This window comes from Vipera berus, assembly GCF_964194415.1.
Source record: "Vipera berus genome assembly, chromosome: 2".
NCBI classification, from domain to species: Eukaryota; Metazoa; Chordata; class Lepidosauria; order Squamata; family Viperidae; genus Vipera; species Vipera berus.
Window position 1 is genome coordinate 288,324,888 of NC_138203.1, and position 16,834 is coordinate 288,341,721.

Below are 16,834 nucleotides of genomic sequence, written 5' to 3' on the forward strand. Positions count from 1 at the left end.
GTTTTACCCAAACCCTGTCTCCTGGTTTGAAGGGATGGCATTTTGTCACCAACCTAGGAGGAGTTTGCTCAATCACATAATTTCGCAGCCTCTCGACCTGTTTGTTTAGCTCTTGTAGCATTTCAAGATTCCAAACTCCCCCCTTATGTCCCAGGTCTGGCCATCCTGACAGGTTTCATCTCACTAAAGTAGGGGGATGGCCAAACATCAACTCAAAAGGGGACAGCTTATATTGCCTCCGTGGGGCACACCTTACAGCGTACAAGGCCAAGGGGAGAGCATCTGGCTACTTCAGGTGACTCTCAGCGCATATCTTAGTGATTTTCTCTTTTAAGGTACGGTTCATCCGTTCCACCTTGCCCCCAGAGGATGGAACGCACTGTGAAACTTCCATTTAGACCCCACCACTTGGGCCAAAGTTTGATTGATTTGCTGAACAAATTCAGGACCATTATCTGATGAGATGGAAGGATTCCCAAACCTGGGAATTAATTCTTTCAGGAGTATTCTTACAACCTCTCTCGCTTGCTTGGTCTTTGTAGGAAATGCTTCAGGCCACCCCGTATACATGTCCACTATTACCAACATAGCCTTATATAAACTGCACCGAGGCATATCCATGAAATCTATCATTACAGAGTCCATTGGGAAATATGACATAGGTAGAGTCCCTGGAGGCACAAGGGGCCCCTGCCGGGGATTAACCTTTGCACAAGTCATACACTGAGACACGACGCGTGTTGCTATGCCTGCAAGCCCATCGATAAAATACTCTCTTCCCAATGCAGCTTCCAACCCTGTTTTTCCCATATGTGTGGCTTCATGAGATGCCTGAACCAACGTCCATGGCACAGAGGCTGGCACGAAGATGCGTTTGTCTGGTAACCAGTGGCGTAGCGTGGGGGGTGCAGGGGGGCCGGCCGCACCGGGCGCAACATCTGGGGGGGCGCACTCGCAGCTCTCTGCCCGTGCCTGGCTCACTCACTCTCACTGCAGTGCTGGCTGTGCGAATCCGAGCCGAGCCGCCGGGTCGCCGCCCACTGGGGGGGGGGTGCCAGGCGTGCGGTGAGGTGCGGAGAGAGAGCGAGGGACTATCTGGGGGAGGGACAGTGCAGCGGCCGGGTGCTTGCCCCAGGTGCTGACAACCCACGCTACGCCACTGCTGGTAACAAATACCAACCCTCACTCACAGTGGCTTTGAGGACATTCCCTGCCTTTATACATTCCTGCTGGGAATATGTTGGTTTTACACCTGTGGGCAATACTCCCAGATCCATAGTTATATGTATTGATAAGTCAGGTGTGACTCCCGTCCTTCTAGCCGCACGTTTGGCTTCCAAATCTGCCCTTCTATTTCCAGTTGACACCTTATCACTTCCCTTCTGGTGTCCCTTGCAATGCATTACTGACACCTTAGTTGGTTTTTGAACTGCATCTATGAGACATTGAATCAGATGCCCATGTTGCACATATTTACCAGCTGAGTCTCTGAACCCTCTTTCTTTATACACTGCACCATGCGCATGCAACGTCAAAAAGGCATACTTGCTGTCTGTCCACACGTTCAACATCCTTTCCTCTGCCAATTCCAATGCCCTAAATAAGTGCCCATAATTTTGCCACCTGTGCACTATGCCCAGCCCCTAACGGTCCACTTTCCACGATCCCATCATCATCTACAATAGCATAGCCTGCCACTCGCTGTCCCTCATGCACGTAACTTGAACCATCAGTATACCAACTGAGCTCAGCCTCATGAAGAGGTATGTAAGACAGGTCTGACCGACTAGCATATACACTATCTAAAACTTGCAGACAGTTATGTTCTAGTTCATTGTCTGTTGGCATAAGGGTGGCTGGGTTCAGTCGGTTAGACACCACCAATTTAACCTGTGGATTTTCAATCATCATTGCCTGGTATTTAAAGAGCCTTTGATTGCTAAGCCACAGATGTCCCTTGCTGCCTAGGATTGATTGAACTGCATGCGGACTGTGCACATTTATGGGACATGAGAAGGTTAATTTGTCACAGTCCTGCAACAGGAGTGCTATAGCAGCTAAAACCTTCAAGCAATGCGGCCACCCTTGTGCCACTCCATCCAACTGCTTCGAAAGATACGCCATCGGTCGTTGCCACTGTCCCAATTGCTGGGTCAACACTCCTAATGCGATGTTCTTTTTTGTATCCACATACAAATTAAAGGCTTTTTCTAGATTGGGTAAAGCCAATGCTGGGGCTGCCGTAAGAGCAAGTTTGACATCCTTAAAGGCCCTCTTCTGCTCCCCTTCCCACAGAAAGGGCTCAGTATCACCCCCCTTTGTAGCTTTATAGAGTGTGACAGCCAACAGTGCAAAATTAGGAATCCAGATCCTACAAAAACTTGCCAATCCTAAAAACCCTCTCAATTGTCTTCTATTTGTCGGTTCCATGATGGCCAGAACTGCTTGCTTCCTTTCATGCCCCAGAGTCCTACAGCCATGCTCAACATCATATCCTAAATATCTCACCCTCTGTTTCACCAGCTGTGCCTTCTTTCTAGACACTGGATAACCACATCTTAAAAGCAGATGCAAAAGAGCCCTAGTGTTGTTCCAACAGGCATCTTCCATCCTGCCTGTTATCAAGACATCATCCACATATTGCAATATACAGTAGTATCTCCAGGCTGTTGAGGTACATAATATTGCAAGTCCTTGCCTAAAGCAGTACCAAACAAAGTAGGTGAATTTTTAAACCCCTGGGGAAGCCGAGTCCATGTGTATTGCCTTTTCTGTCCTGTCTCTGGGCTTTCCCACTCAAAGGCAAACAGTGGCTGGCTGACTTGGTGCACTGGGATTGTGAAAAAGGCATTCTTCAAGTCTATCACAGAAAACCATTTAGCAGTAGGTGGAATTAAACTAAGAAGCGTATATGGGTTTGGTACCACAGGGTGAATAGTCACCGTCATTGAATTAATAACCCTAAAATCTTGCACGGGGTGGTAGGAACCATCTGGCTTTTTAATTGGCAGTATCGGTGTATTCCAGAGTGATTGAATAGGCACCAAAATCCCTGCTCTCAAGTATCGCTGGATACTGTCATATATTGATACTATCGCTTCAGTGGAGCATGACCGCTGTCCTCTGCCCATATGCCTGGTACCCCAAATTCCCTCCATTTCTCCTCCTGATCCTCCCTCACTGAGGTCCTAGCTACCATAAGTCTCCACATTGCCTCTGGTTGATGCTTTACTTTGATCCTTTGCTGGCCTTCATCAAAAGTGATGGTGGCCCCCAGTTTGCTAAGCAGATCCCTGCCCAGCAAAGGTATCGGGCACTCAGGGATATAAAGAAACTCATGTTGGATCTGAGTTCCATTAAACAGACATGTTACTGGTGTCAGGACTTGCCGTCCCAATACCTGTCCTGTTGCCCCTTGGACCTGTATTTCATGCGGTCCAGGTGCCGATACCGGACTATTTACAACTGACTGCCCAGCTCCTGTCTCAACCAAAAAAGTTGTCCGATGACCCCCTACATTCATTGTAACCAACAGCTCAGGGGGGGTGTCTCCACTAAGCCTGGTCCCCGTCAATCAGTCCAGCTGGTTCCTGCCAACCCAATTCGTTCTATCTCACGATCACTACCCCTTCCCCCTCTATTCCCTTGGTTTCCTTCTACTCCTTGTCCCCTGTAGGGGAACCTGGGAGGCATCATGCTAATAGGCCTGCCTCGTCCAAATCCAGGACTTCCCCTCCAACCTCATCCTCGCGTACCTTGCCTCGGGCATTCTCTCTGCCAATGCCCTTCTTCTCCACAATTGGCGCACTGGTTTGGACCTAGCATTGTCTTTCCCTGCAATGCCACTGCCAGCAATTCCGTCATCTTATGCATGCAAGCTTCTTTCTCCTTCTTCTCTACCTTGTCCCTATTAACATACACTTTTCTTGCCACCTCCAGTAGTTCACTGGTATTCTTCCCCAACGCTCCTTCCAATCTTTGCAACTTCTTTCTAATGTCATCATAACTCTGTGCTATGAACCTTTCATTCAACATTCACACATTGTCTGCATGTCGTGGATCTATTTGAGTGTACAACTCATAAGCCTCTATCAACCTTTGCAAAAACCCCTCTGGACTTTCATATGCTCCCTGAGTCACCAAAGATGGCTTGGACATATTCACCGGGGGTTTACCTGCCTTCCGAAGGGCCTCTACTGTCAAATTCTGGTATTCCCTCAACAATGTCATTTGTGCTGCATTCCTGATATCCCAACCTGGATCCTGCTCCGGTGCCCTAATCAACAATTCTGCCTGGATGTCCTGTACAGTAGGATATCTATCTCTGACACACTTTCTCACAGCAGCCCTCCACTTTTCCTTCTCCTCAGGAGTCAATAAAGTGTTTGATAACTGCTGAACATCCTGCCAAGTGGGGTTGTGGGTTTGCATAATGGTCTGGAACAAGTCTGCCATTTCCGTTGGTTTAGTAGACATAGGACCATAATGCTGCTTCCAGTTGAAAAGATCCGTGGTGGTAAAGGGAACATACTGGAACATAGGTAGAAACTCTGCCTGACCATGTTGATCTATTACTTGTTGGTCAGTTTGTTGTAGGGGAGCCAAAAACTCCCACTTTGCAGCCTCTGCCTTAGCTGTGGCCGACCTTGTCATTACTCCTACTGAAACATCTACCCCAGCCGCTAACTCCTCACCTTCGCTCGGTTCGCCACTTTCAGTTTCTGAACACTCTTCCTCATCCTTGGGAGCCGTCGGCACCTTTCCTTTCTGCTTTCTCCTTACCATAGGCTGTGTCTCTCCAGGCGCTGCAGCCGCAGCTGCTGGTTGAGGCAGTGGGGGTGGATGCGGTACATAGGGAGAGGGTCTAACCACTACTTCCTACTCTGCAACCAACACCTCTTTCTTGGTATCGGACAACTTGGTCTCAGATATTTTCACATCCTTAAAACGTTTTGACACCAACCCTCAGCTTTTTCCCCGGAGGCCTGGCTACGCAAAGACGAACCATTTCAGCCTGGCATTGTAACAAATCATCTGCCTGTTCAGCCACAGCATCTCCCCACTGATCTATATACTGGTATTGGTTAGGGTACTTTTCCCCATTTGCAGCTACCACAGCAAAAAGGTCATTGATGATCTGGTTTTTAAAGGTCCCCTCTGGTGGCCACCCGACACCCATATGTGGCCACTGTTCCTCACACAGATACCTCAACCTTTCCTTTGTTACCCTAGGATAGGGGATCGTGTACTGGGTGTGATTGAAATAATCATCAAAACCTTTCAACATGCATTCCAGCGGTATGCTGGGAACGCTACTACGCCCCCCCCATTCTAGAACACTGCCACTGACCTACGGTGCCGGACGTTCCAATGGTCACCAATAGGAAGTGCAATGGCTTAACCTCCCACACAGCCTAACACGGACTGCTTTAGGACCAACGTCCCAAGTCCAGGAGGGTGATCAGGCCCCCTCTTCTATCTTCAAGCAAGATAGGTACTTTCCACTCTTAACACATACTCGCCTGAGGCGTCTTCTCCCACGTCCTGGCCAGGATTCAGTTCAGACCTCCTTTCCTTCTCTCAAGGGATCTTGGACTAGCCGTCAGCACCGTCGGCCCCGCAGAGGTGTCACTGCTGTCTCCCGGAGGTATTACCCCCGTGGCGCCTGGAGAATGTTTCAGGAGTGGCCTCTCGTCGGGTCCAAGGGGTCAGGCTGCCCTCAGCGAAACATCGCCTTGCAATGTAGTCCCTTCATGGTCGCCATGAAACTGTTGTGAAAAGAAGAGACTCATGCCAGCTCTTCAGAGAAGGAAAATTTAATGCGCAGGTTCAGAGAGTAACAAAGTGAGTACAAGGGTCTGAACCCCGAGGGGCTCGTGACCATACATATTTACAGTGCTTTTTTTCTAAAAAAAAAAAAAAGGTGCCGGAACTCTCATCTTGGCGGGCACAGGGGGTGGGTGGGGGGCGGTGCTGCTGCAGTCACAGGTGCGAAGGATCTTGGCGGCGGGCTCCCCTCCCTGGGGCCGGGGCGGCTGGTGCTGTGGGAGCAGCAGAGCACACTCTATATGGCGGGGCTGCGCAATGCGGGCAGCGGAGGCGGCGCAGGCCAGGCAATGTTTTAATCTTATGATTTTAAAAATATATTTTTTCTATTGTACGTTTCCCCAAACCTCACCATGTGGATTGCATACAAATATTATATAATTGGTAAATAAAGGTAGAACATATGTTAAATATACATCAAATGATAATATGCTTCCCTACAAAGTCAATTCTTGCTCAATGACAGACCAAGGAGTTAACTTGGAAAGGCAAGAGGAAAATCTAGAAGAGGTCTGTGCAGCTCTTCAACATCTTCATCAATGATTTGGATGAGGGGATAGATGGGGAACTCATCAAATTTGCAGACAACACCAAGCTGGCAGGAATAGCCAATACTCCAGAAGATAGGCTTAAGATACAGGAGGATCTGGACACACTCGAACACTGGGCACTATCTAACAAAATGAAATTCAATTGTGAAAAAGTAAGGTTCTCGTTCTTACCTATAAAGCCCTACATGGCTTAGGCCTGGGATATTTGCAGGACTGCTGCCAGGAACGTTTTCCCATCGCCCTGTGCGCTCACACAGAGAGGGCCTCCTCAGGGTGCCGTCGGCCAGACAATGTCGGCTGGCGACCCCCAGGGGGAGGGCCTTCTCTGTTGGGGCACCTGCTTGGTGGAATCAACTCCCCCTGGAGCTCCGGATGGCCCCAGAACTTCGGTCCTTTTGCCGTGACCTTAAGACATATCTTTTCCAACAGGCTGACCTGGACTAATGATAATGGGGTTTTTAATTAATGTTTTTATTGGTTTTAGTGGGACTTTGACACAATTTAATTCTTTTTAATATTTGTATTCATTTGTATTTTATTGTTGTTAGCCGCCCTGAGTCCTTCGGGAGATAGGGCGGCATAAAAGTCTCATTATATATAAATAAATAAATAAATAAATAAATAAATAAATAAATAAATAAATAAAGGTTCTACATTTAGGCAGGAAAAATCAAATGCACAGGTATAGTATAGGTGGTACCTTGCTCAATAGTAGTAACTGTGAGAGAGATCTCGGAGTCCTAGTTGACAATCACTTAAATATGAGCCAGCAGTGTGCTGCAGCTGCCAAAAAAGCCAACACAGTGCTAGGCTGCATTAACAGAGGGATAGAAACAAGATCACGTGAAGTACTAATACCACTTTACAATGCCTTGGTAAGGCCACACCTGGAATACTGCATCCAGTTTTGGTCACCACGATGTAAAAAAGATGTCGAGACTCTAGAAAGAATACAGAGAAGAGCAACAAAGATGATTGGAGGACTGGAGGCTAAAACATATAGGGAACGGTTGCTGGAATTGGGTATGTGTAGTTTAATGAAGAGAAGGATGAGGGGTGACATGATAGCAGTGTTCCAATATCTCAGCGGCTGCCACAAAGAAGAGGGAGTCAAGCTATTCTCCAAAGCACGTGAAAGCAGGACCAGAAGCAACGGATGGAAATTAGTCAAGGAGAGAAGCAACCTAGAACTAAGGAGAAATTTCCTGACAGTTAGAACAACTAACCAGTGGAACAATCTGCCTCCAGAAGTGGTGAATGCTCCAACACTGGAAGTTTTTAAGAAGAGACTGGCCGGCCATTTGTCTGAAATGGTATAGGGTTTCCTGCCTGAGCAGGGGGTTGGACTAGATGACCTCCAAGGTCCCTTCCAACTTATTATTATTATTGTTATTGTTATTATTATACCTCACCATGTGGATTGCATACAAATATATAATTGGTAAATAAAGGTAGAACATATGTTAAATATACATCAAATGATAATATGCTTCCCTACAAAGTCAATTCTTGCTCAATGACAGACCAAGCAGTTAACTTGGAAAGGTAAGAGGAAAATCTAGAAGAGATCTGTGCAACTTGTAGAAGGGAAAGGCCCACACTGATAAATTAAAAATCTTTGTGTTCTACAAAGGAATGCTGGTGGGCTAATCAATGATTTGGTGACTAGAGGAGCATCTACAGTTTTGGAGCTTGTGGTCATGGTAAGCCATGGAGGCACTAGGCAACATGACTTTCAGGGCAGTGGTGGTGATTTTATTACTTTAAAAAAAAGTCTGTGCTCTGTCCAAGGGTGCTTGGTAGGCTGCATGTACAGGCCTGGTCTAGAATTTATTTTGGAGCATTCAACTATCTAGAGCAGGCATGTCAAACTCATTTTGATTGAGGCAACTTTTTATAAAATAATTGCCATTAATTTGTTTTAATAAAATAATTTAAATCAATTTTTCACTTGATTTCAAATTAAATGAATGAGATTTTTTTTAGTACAATTGCCAAATACAATAAACTGGTTTTAGGTATATGTTAGTGGAAGGAAAAAGCAATCCCTGTTGCGTTACTGATCCCAGAAAAACATTTGCATGTATTCAGGTATCCTTAGGGTGCCATAGTTATGGATGAGAAATATTGTTTGCAAAGTTGGCATTTCTGGATGTAATACAGATATTTTGGACTTATTTTTGTTTCTTTGCATGTTTGATATTTTTAAAAAGGCTACTGACTACGCTTATGCACATATGTAACATGATCACTGCTTGTCCAAAATTTTACTATACAGATAATACCCCCAGAAATTATTTTAGCCTTTTTAATAAATGTTGTTATTGATGTTAAGCTCACCAGGGAAAACATCATATATTGTTTTGTATATACTAGGTTAATTATTTAAAGACTGAAGTGCAACATAACTAGATTCTAAATAATTTATTTTTCAAAACACACAACAGTCCAAACAGTAAAAGTAAAGTCCAAATTAAGAATATTTCATTCTTAAGAATTGTTTAGATTCAAAATAGTTTTCAAGAGTGTACAAAAGATACTATTTTTTCTAGAATCAGCTAAATTAGACATATTACATTGAGAAAAATGTTTCTCATTTCTTTCCTGTTACCTTTGATTTCATTGTAGAGATGTTAACATAGGAAATAGATTATTTTGTTATCTAATTTTACCTTCCAAATGACAGAAGCAGATGAAAACTGTGAGGTTCTTTCCTCTTGGCTTTTCTGAATTAGCTGTTTTAGATTCTAAAAGTTTAGTTCCTAAAGAAGTAATCCTGTAAATAATTTTAATGTCCTCCTCTAGTGCAGGCTCTTTTATGACTCAAGGACTTCAATTCCCAGAATTCCTGAGCCAGCATGGCTCAGCTTGGAAACCTCTCCCTTTCCCCTCAGCATGGCTGGCTCAGGATTTCTGGGAGTTGACGTCCATGAGTCATAAAAAAGAGCCAAGACTGCTAGCCCTGCAATAGCCTTAAGAAAACCAATAAGGGAGCTGGGTTGTTTTTGTTTGTTTGTTTTGCAAACAACGGTTCCGGAACACCGTTCTGAGCGTTCTACAAGAAAAAAAGCCCTGCATATTTATACCCCTCATGTCCTGGCTCTACATTGTTCCTTTTTTTTATTATTTTAATCCCATCTATATCCCGCCCTTCTCCGAAGACTCAGGGCAGCTTACATTCTAAGCACAAATTAATGTGCTTAGCAATAGCCTTCATTCTATGTATATGCCTGCTTATTAGGGCTTTGCCCCCCCCCACCAAGCGGCATTATTACAAAGTCAGCTTATTGCCCCCAACAATCTGTGTCCTCATTTTACCTATCTCGGAAGGATGGAAGGCTGAGTCAACCTTGAGCCTGGTGGGATGCGAACCTACACTAATTGCAGGCAGCTGGTGTTACTTAAGGAGGCATTAGCCCACTGCTCCACCAAGGCTCAGGAATTATGGGAATTGAAGTCCTTGAGTCATAATAGAGCAGACATGTCAAACACAAGGCCCGGGGGCCAGATCTGGCCCGCGAAGTGGTTTCATGCGGCCCGCGAAGCCATCCTGGAAACAGTGAGGGAACGGCCCCCACTGCCTTGGCCCTGGCCCAGAGACCCTCCTTCTGCCAGAGACCCTCAGATCTGTCCCACTCCTGCCCAGGCCCCCATAGGCACCCTTGATGCGAACGATGTAGAGCTGGCCATGCCCACCCAGTAGGCCACACCCACTCTAGCCACACCCACCCAGTAGACCACGCCCACCCAGACCATACCCACCTGGCCCCCTGAGGGCAACCGCAATGCTGATGTGGCCCTCAATGAAATTGAGTTTGACACCCCTGTAATAGAGCCTGCACTAGAGGAGGACATTAAAATTATTTACAGGATTACCTCTTTAGGAACTAAACTTTTAGAATCTAAAACAGCTAATTCAGAAAAGCCAAGAGGAAAGAACCTCACAGTTTTCATCTGCTTCTGTCTTTTGGAAGGTAAAATTAGATAACAAAATAATCTATTTCCTATGTTAACATCTCTACAATGAAATCAAAGGTAACAGGAAAGAAATGAGAAACATTTGGTTATATCCTATATATACAGTGCACAAACCACGGTTGAAAAACAGGATATAGTTACACAATGGTTACAGAGGAGTACATGCATTTGGAAATACAGGATATAGTTATCTGGCTCAGCATCTGTCTGAAGGACAGGAATATCTTATGCACATTCAGCATTTTCAAGTGTCCAGCTTGTTTTTCTCATTTCGCAGACACCCTAGTATTTTTCCACTTTAATGTAACCAGAAAGAATAAATACAAGAATTTTTTGTCATTCGGGGTTTCTCTCGTTTAGAGGAGCCCGTCTTTGTTCAGCCGAATAAAAATGTAAAAACTTAAAAGGCAACTTCTGGTTTCCTTTATTTTTTATCAAGCAAAAACCTCAGAACCTGCATATCACTTTGATTACATAAGCAATTCGACCAGCGAAGCTGACACACATAAGATAAAGACTTCGCTTTTTAAGGCTGGGACACTGTAGATAATAAATAATAAAAAATAATAAAACCTTTATTGTCAAAGTACAACATGTGTACATTGAGATTAACTGAGCCTCCCCCCGTGCTCTCTCCCCCCAACACACAGTGACAACAAACCCTCCATCCTACCACACCATGTGAACCAACTACACCACACACCAGTCTCCCAAGTCAATTCTGCATAAGATAAGAAGAAAGCAGAAGTAGCTAAAATGTTCCGTTAGGGGTGTTTCCTCCAAGTCACCAGATGTTCACTTTTGGGTTTTTCCCCAAGATACCAGATGTTCCCAGGTGGGTTAGAATTTTGGGTGTTTCCTTTGCTGTCCTTTCATGATCCTGCATTCATGGGCCTGCAAGTGGCCAGAGAGAGAGAGCGGCCATCTGCACGTTTTCACAATTGATACTGTCCCCTAAGTTCGGGTCATCAATAGACTTTAAACCAGAATTATTTTTCTTAGGAATAATAGGAGCTAATTATGAGAGAGATTGCAGATATCCAATACTACATGTATTAACGGCAGCAAGAACTGCATTTGCCCAACATTGGAAAAATGAAAACTTACCAACTGAAGAAGTACTAATTAAGAAAATTCTAGAGTGTGAAGGAATGGATAGATTGACTTTAAAGATTAAAGAGAAAGAAGTCTCGGTACTTTAGAACATCGGATAATTTCTATCAATGGCTAGAAAAAACGAGTCAGAGAGAAAGGGACGTAATATGTAATTTGAATATATATTAGCAAGAAGGCTATTGAATGATTAACATGTTGTTTATGATAATTAACTATATCTATTATTGTTAGTTAAATACATGTACCCAGACATTATGCTGTTTGCTAAATATTGAAAATGTTATTTGGAAAAACCCCAAACCTAACCCAAATCCCAAGCCCACCTTATCCCTAACTCTATAAAAACTAATAAAATCAATCAATCAATCAATCAATCTATCTATCTATCTATCTATCTATCTAAAAAAAAACAGTCACTGTGAAGGGATCTTGGAGTCCAAGTGAACGATCACTTAAACATGAGTGACCAATGCGCTGCAGCAGCCAAAAAAGCTAATACAATCCTTGGTTGTATAAACAGACTCATAGAATTAAAATCACGTGAAGTATTAGTACTGCTTTATAAAGCCTTAGTAAGGCCACACCTGGAATACTGCATCCAGATTTGGTCACCACATTACAAAAAAGATACTGAGACTTTGGAAAAAGTGCACAGAAGAGCAACTAAGATGAATAAAGGCTGGAGACTAAAACATATGAAGAACAGTTGCAGGATTTGGGAATGGTCAGTCTAGGACTAGTGGGGGACTTGATAGCAGTAATCTAGTATTTAAGAGGCTGCCACAAGGAGGAGGGGATCAATTTATTTCCCAAAGCACCAGAAGGCAAGACAAGAAACAGTAGATGGAAGCTAATCAAGCAGAGAAGCAACCTGGAATTAAGGAGAGACTTCCTAACAGTGAGGACAATTAACCACTGGAACAGCTTGCCTTCAGACGTTGTGGGCATTTCATCACTGGAGGTTTTTAAGAAGAGACTGGACAGCCTCTTGCTTGTCTGAAATGGTACAGGATCTCCTGCCTGAGCAGAGGGCTGGACTAGAGGTCTCCTCCAGCTCTATTCTTTTTGATTCTGATTCTTTTTGGGAACAAAGTGATACTACAACACGAAGGCTGCTTCACACCATTTGCCCTGACCCTAAGCTGGTTAACCAACCCTACAGGCACATGAAATACAGGGTTGCAAGAACACACCTTAAAATGATGCTCACCCACCCTCTTAAGCTTGGAGGATCTGATTCTACTTTATTCTTTGTCTCCAGAAGAAACAGGAACAATTTGCAGCTTACATACCCAAAATGAAAAAAACACCCCCCCAAAATATCAGGAAAACAGGGTGACTAATTAAACTAGCAAGAATCTAACACCTGAGAATGAACACCCGAATGAATGAACCACTGACAGCCTGACAGGAGATTATTAATCAGAAATTGCTAATGACTCTTAAGGTTCTGAAAGGTAAAGGTTCCCCCACATGTGCGTGCTAGTCGTTTCCAACTCTAGGGGCCGGTGCTCATCTCCGTTTCAAAGCCGAAGAGCCAGTGCTTGTCCGAGGACGTCTCCATGGTCATGTGGCCGGCATGACTAGACGCCAAAGGCGCACGGAACGCTGTTCCCTTCCCACTGTAGTGGTCCCTATTTTTCGACTTGCATTTTTACGTGCTTTCGAACTGCTAGGTTGGCAGAAGCTGGGATGAGTAACAGGTGCTCACTCTGTTACGCGGCACTCGGGATTCGACCCGCCAAACTGCCGACCATCTGATCCACAAGCTCAGGGTTCTAACCCACTGAGCCACCACGTCCCTTTAAGGTTCCGAAGGAGCAGCCATAAACTCAGGCAAGTTAACCATATAGAAATAGAGAAAAGCAGAAGCTGCTGGCTAACTGAAACCGCAAAACAGAGGAAACATAAAAAAACCCTGAAGATAACGCTTAGAGCTTAAGCTAGCAAAGGTATAACCTCAAACAGAGTAAATATAGGAATAATTATAAGAATTGAACTTTGTTAACAGAAAAGTAGATGGTGATAGATACCTGCACAAAGGAGGCTTCCGGGAACAAGGAAGGTGGAGGGGGGGAATGGATGCTTCGAGTTTGTTTATCGGATGTTTAAACAAGGGGTGTTGAGAGAGATTAGGGGAGGAGGAAAACTGGGGGGGGGCACGATATTAAAAAAAGTGTGTCTGACATCTCTTTGATGTGGTGGCTTGATGACTCCTTTGTGAGCTTCACCCCACCAAGGCTTTGCAAATGCTTCTTTTCAAATAAAGCTTTGCTTCTGGAATCCCAATTGAGTTTGGGTTTTTTTTTAAATCCCATTTATATCCCGCCCTTCTCCGAAGACTCAGGGCGGCTTACAATTATTTTTTTTAAATCCCATTTATATCCCGCCCTTCTCCGAAGACTCAGGGCGGCTTACAATTATTTTTTTTTAAATTCCATTTATATCCCGCCCTTCTCCGAAGACTCAGGGCGGCTTACAAGCTTAGCAGTAGCCTTCATTCTATGTATATGCCTGCTTATTAGGGCTTTCACACAAACCCCAAGCGGCATTATTACAAAGTCAGCTTATTGCCCCCAACAATCTGGGTCCTCATTTTACCTACCTCGGAAGGATGGAAGGCTGAGTCAACCTTGAGCCTGGTGGGATGCGAACCTGCACTAATTGCAGGCAGCTGGTGTTACTTAAGGAGGCATTAGCCCACTGCTCCACCAAGATGAAGCTTGCCAGATTTTGGACGAGGAGCCGAAGGAAACGGAGAACTTTTAAGAGGAAGGGGCTGCTAAATGGAACAGCATGAAATGGAAAACACACCCCCTTCCCCCATCTGCCCAAGAATAAATGCTTGTTAAGCCCTTTGATCCTGACTGAGATCCTTCGCAGCGCCTGGTGGGGCATCAGAAAGATTTGTGCCTTATGTTTGAAGTGGTAACATTGTCTTTTTTTAAAAAAAATCAATGTGCTTAGCAATAGTTTGCTTGTTTGGGGAACTTCCAGCTCTATTCTTCTTGAATACAGTGCTTTGCAGCTTACATATCCAAATATATATCCATATATAATCAGGAAAACAGGGTAACTAATTTAACTAGCCAGAATCTAACACCAGAGGACGAGCACCCGAATGAATGAACCATTGACAGCCTAACTAACATCAGCTTCCCATTCCTGCAACTCCGACAAACACGTCCCCCCACTTCTTAGCCTAATCCACGCTTTTTCCAAAGATGGACAAATGAAGACAAACATGGACTTCAACACCCAGGCTTCAAAGTGGTTTGGGAAACACCGGCCCAATCGGGCACTGGGTGCGAATGCTGCGTCTCAGCCCCACTTACCTCTCCTTCCCTACAGCCTCTCCCTCCTTTCTCTGCCGGCAGAGGCACTTTGAGGTCGTGGGGAAAGGCGGGGAAGCAGCACCCCAGCCCCGGTCCTCGCACCCGGGGCCCCGCACTTGCACCCAGAGCCGGGAGGGGGACTTCGGGCCAGCCTCCTCCTCCCCCCACCATGCAGAGGCTTTCCCCAGGAAATGGTGGGAAACGGCCCCTTCCTTTGGGCGACCCCTATTTCTCTCCTTTGCTCCCCTCGTCCCTTTGCCTGGCCCCTGCATGGGAAAGGGCGGCAGGGGAATATGGGACCCCGGACTGCCCTTCTCCACGCATGCCTCCAACGTCGGACCCCTTTGCACGGGTAGAGACAGACGCCACTCACGGAACTCGGAAGTCTCGTCGGGATCCGCGTCCCCGCAAGGCTTTCCGGCAGCCTCTGCGCCTCCCGATCTAGGCTCACAGCGGAGGGAGATGAAGAAAAGAAAGAGCAGCCTCTTCCCACGGACGCCCCGGGCAACACGTGCCTTGCTCTAATCTAGCATTCTAGCAGAAGATCCGGCGCATGCTCAGTCCCTTTCTAAGATTGAGAGCAACCCCCTGGTGGACTCTGCACGAAAGTGCCTGGATTCTCCGAAAGGGCGGGAAAGAGAAAGAACGTCTGAGGGGAATGGGAAGGCAGGGGTGATGGTTATGGGAGTAGGAGGGAAGGCCCCTTTCGCCGGTTCTCTGTCCAAGAAAGGTTTTCGCGTCTCCACAGATGGCAGTTTTATGCATTCAGCTGTCCCTCTCAAATCTCTTGGCTTTAGATGCCTAAGAACCACTTGAAATACCAAGGGACAGCTCATGATGAAGAAAATAATGCTGAGGGAAAAGAAATATGAATGGAAAACCCATTCCAAAATGCAGTACAAGGTGAAACGGGTGGATGTTCCAGAAATTTTACCTCACAACGAGGCTCCTGGGTGGAGAAATGAAGAAATGGGGGAAATCCGCGACTGCAGAAAAGGTGAAACTGCAAAAGGATGGAAAGGAAGCAGCGGAAAGGGAAGACAAAGCTCAAAATGCAATTTTTTTTATAAGCGGGATCGGGGATTCACCTTGTGCAATGTGACTAGGAAGCTTAAAATATTGTTTTTGCGTCAGCCCATGTTTAACCCCTTTTAAGAGCAAATACTTGCAAAATGAGTGTGATTTAGAATAACAAGAAAAAGCAAAGGCAAGAAAAACAGGAAGTGTCTGCAGTTCTAATGTTGCAGAATCAAAAGACTCAGACCCCAGAATCAAAAGAAGTTTGGTTTATTTTGCGCAAAAGGTTCAGAACAAAAAGCAATGTCAATGTCTGAACACCTTGTCATGAAAAAGCAAGTACATATATGGTCTCCAAAAGTAGGAAAACACGGAAATGTAACTTATGAACTCTGATTGGTTACATGAGTTCTAGGCCCCCTTCTAGCTCATTTCTAGCCCCCCCCCTTGCATTGCTAAATTGTAGCTAAATGTCTTGCAACTTTGTCTTTTTGCTAGCATCTATGTTTCCTGTACCATGTTTGTGGTTAGCTACAAGTGAGACATATGTGGTTAGCTGCAACTAAATTCTGTGCCAGCTTACTAGATGTGACCCACAGGTGAACTTGTGGTTTGATATTTTCCATTTCCTTGTTTTTCTTCTAACTAACACACGTATCTTCTCACTTTTGTGTCCTACCTCACATTTATGACATGCAGCATTCTTATGTATTCTTTGTATCTTTCTTTATGGCCTGCCTCACTAAAGCCAAGACAGTTTATAGAAGCAAGCTAGCTGACAGTTTTAACCAAACAAGTTTGCACACGATAAAGAAACTAAATGCTTATTTCAGTTTCTTGTTGTTGTTGTTAGTTGCGAAGTCGTGTCTGACCCATTGCGACCCTATGGACAACGTTCCTCCAAGCCTTCCTGACCTCTACCATCTGCCTCGCCTGTTGAACTGTTTCCATCCAAGTATGAGAAAAACCTCAATGGATTGAACTACCCTGGAAATCATGTTCCTGGAACCT

The 16,834-nt window shown here is 45.0% G+C and overlaps 1 protein-coding gene across 3 annotated transcripts in view; it reads right to left on the minus strand.

Moving 5' to 3' along the window:
* LOC308664636 (uncharacterized protein) overlaps nt 1-15,315 on the minus strand; it is a 59,156-nt gene extending 43,841 nt beyond the window's left edge. For all 3 annotated transcript variants that reach the window (XR_014025709.1, XR_014025710.1, XM_081322058.1), the window contains exon 1: nt 15,180-15,315. The gene's annotated coding sequence lies outside the window, so the exon portion shown is untranslated. The remainder of the gene's footprint in view (nt 1-15,179) is intronic.
* Nucleotides 15,316-16,834: the final 1,519 nt, after the last annotated feature.